The sequence below is a fragment of the Mus caroli genome, chromosome 14, assembly GCF_900094665.2.
Source record: "Mus caroli chromosome 14, CAROLI_EIJ_v1.1, whole genome shotgun sequence".
NCBI classification, from domain to species: domain Eukaryota; kingdom Metazoa; phylum Chordata; class Mammalia; order Rodentia; family Muridae; genus Mus; species Mus caroli.
Window position 1 is genome coordinate 42,145,484 of NC_034583.1, and position 3,242 is coordinate 42,148,725.

Here is a 3,242-nt window from a genome sequence, read left to right on the forward strand (position 1 = left end):
AAATAAGAATGGAAAATTGTAATGGAGGAGAAAGACAGTGAATATCACCTACCTGATTTCCTGGTTTGATTTCCAAGAAGAGAGTTCCTCCAGATATTGGAGGCTGACATAAAAATATGGGGTAAGGAAAAAACCTTAGTAGAATTTTATACTATTAACCCATAATTTGAGCTTGTATTAATACCCATATATTTTTTAGTAATATTACTACCAAACATGTCCACACTGGAATATACACCCTGTATTTTCTTATTTAACTGTTTATAAATAGAATCAGTATCTATTTTTTGAGAAACTTATTGTTTTCCACTAAGTAATTTGTTTTGAACAACCATTAGATATTATTAATATATCTTTGTTGATGCTATAGGTTTTCTTTATTAAAATATAACATTTAGACATCCATTTGGTGTTGACATCTGAGTTATTTCCAATTCTTGCCATTTTGAAGAAAAGCTATGAAAACATGTATATTGGGGAACCTATCTATTAAGGTGGCAGTCTCCCATGACCAGATGGTCTTTTGAGTTTGGTGCAAAGTTGGGGTTTTCCTTTCTCAGTGGGGCTTTCTGACTCTGTCTGTCTTTGTCCAGTGAGTGTTCCTGAACACATATGCCTGGCCTTATATGAAACATACAGGACATTTTACAAGGCTGAATGACTCAGCATACATGTTTCACTCTTGCTTTCCGCTCTTTCTGCTCACTTGATACTATGACCAATTAGCCCTTTCCACGGGTAACCCTAAAAAAGTCCTTATATAGTATATCCCTAAAGCAATAAAGTAGAGTTATCTCACTGCAGCAGACTCCTTAGGTCATTCTATCCATATTCATGGCTTGCCATCCAAATCCTGCTATCTACTTCTGTTCCCCTTATCCCCTCAGTTTGGTGGCCAACAACCTCTGGGGAGAAATAGGAGACACATCCATCAATTAAAGGTTGTCTAGAGGTATTCTTAAGTGAATAAGGGAAGGGGGAGGAGGAATGGGATGAGGAACTATGGGAGGGAGGATTGAAGGAACAATGACTATAATGTAAATAAGTAAAATAATTTAAATTAAAAAAATAAAATATCCAAAATCTGCTTCAGCATCATACATGACAAAAAGTAAATACTAATCTCTCTTAATAGCTATTTCCAAATTTCTATAAGAACATTTTGCTGTGTGTTTGCTTACTTATATGTGTGGATATGTTGCCTGTATGGTGAGAAGTATCTTAAATGTGTGCAGTAATAACAATTGAGTTTCTTTGTCAACTTTCTCATTTTTTTATTAGTATTAAATTGTGATCTAAACAAATGAACCGTTCCACATAAATTTATATATTAGAATTAGTACTTTTATTCTTTTTTTCCAGACATTAATCATTCCCTCATTCTTTCAGTTACCCATTCCCACACTTATTAGAGAAATCATGTGACATATGTGTTCCAGTGCCTGACTTATTTTGCCTAATAATATGTCCTAAATTTCTGTTCACTTCCCTGGGAATAATATAATTTCATTCTCTCTATGTGTATGCCTCATATTTCTGTTGTTTTGTTTTGTTATGTTTTTCTAGGCAGGGTTTCTATGTATAGCCCTGGCTGTTCTGGAAGTTGGCTGGCCTTGAACTCAGAAATCTGCCTGTCTCTGCCTCCCAATTGCTGGGATTAAAGGAATGTGCCACCATTGCCCAGATTGATATTTCTATTCATATATTGACAAATCCATTTCTTAACTAACATTAACAACAATACTGGAATCAAGCTGTTCACTAAAGCTGAAGTTGTTAATGGTGATAAGTCTCATTGGACATCAGTGCTGGGAGTAGAACTCAAGTCCTCTGCAATAGCAGCATTTAATATTAATGACAGATCCATCTCTTATTCCACATGTCTCCATCTCTTATTCCACATGTCTCCAAGTGCAAAACGTTTTGTTTTGTTGTTTGTTTTAAATAGCATTTCTTCACTATAAATTTTTAGTGATTCTCTTGAGAATTAGTTCATGGTATACACTTAATTTTTCTTTGGGATTTTTTATTTTCAAGCCCTTGGGTACAGAGTCTTGGCCAAGAAGGCTTATTTGTGTATCCCTCAGTCACATGCTTAAGCTATAACCTAGAACAAGGAAAGCAGATGCTTTCCCATGACTGTAGGTCAGCCATCCTGCAAGTCCTTGTTCCATCATGGGAAAAAAGTACAGGAATTCCTGGAATTGTTGGATACTGTCAGCTATAGATAGACAATCACCTCTATCCTAGCACCAGGATTTTGTAGTCTTTGGAATGGATTGAGGCTGAGTAGAGGACCTTAGAAGCCTTGTAAGAGGCCCTGGTGTCTGTGCTGGCCCTGGCCCTCTTAGACATTACTAAAATGGTTATGTCACTTGTATGTAGTTAAGGCGTTGCCTAGGGAGTCCTCATGAAAACTCTGAACCATGGAAGAAAACAGTGACTTATTTGTTTAAGAGACTTGACCAAGTTACAGGTAGATGGTTGGTATGTATAAGAGCCACAGCTGCTTGCTTCCTGCTGGTAAAAAAGCTGGCAAATTAACATTAGGACAAGAACTGTTCCTGACATCACTACATTTTGTTGAGGCCCTCTTGAGGTGGGCACCCAAGAGATGGATGTCTAATTATCAGATGGTCCAATATCAAGCTTTGCTACTGGATCAACCCTACATTTGGTTCCACATGACATCAGCCCTCAATCCTGCCAGTCTCCTGTGGAACAATGACCCCACAGAATCTCTGTATGACTGTCTTAAGGTAACCAACTTGATCAATTCTATAGGGCCTAATTTGACCTACGTGTTGTTGGTGTTATCAGAGTAACTTCATTCAAAACAGGATTAGGTGTGCAGGAACAGTGCTGGTGACCCAAGATAAGATTATATGGGCATAATCGTTAAGTAGTTGATAAACCCCAGCTCAATAAGCCAATGCCACTTGGCACCATCAGAACATAGTTGTCCCACAACAGCAAGTCCTGAATACCCTAACATACATGAAAAACAAGACTTCAACTTAAAATCCCATCTCTTAAAGATGATAGAGGATCTTAAGGAGGACATAAATAACTCCTTTAAAGAAATACAGGAGAACGCAGGTAAGCATGTAGAAAGCCCTTGAAGAGGAAACACATAAAAAGAATCCTAAAGGACACATGCTCCACTATGTTCATAGCAGCCCTATTTATAATAGCCAGAAGCTGGAAAGAACCCAGATGTCCCTCAACAGAGGAATGGATAC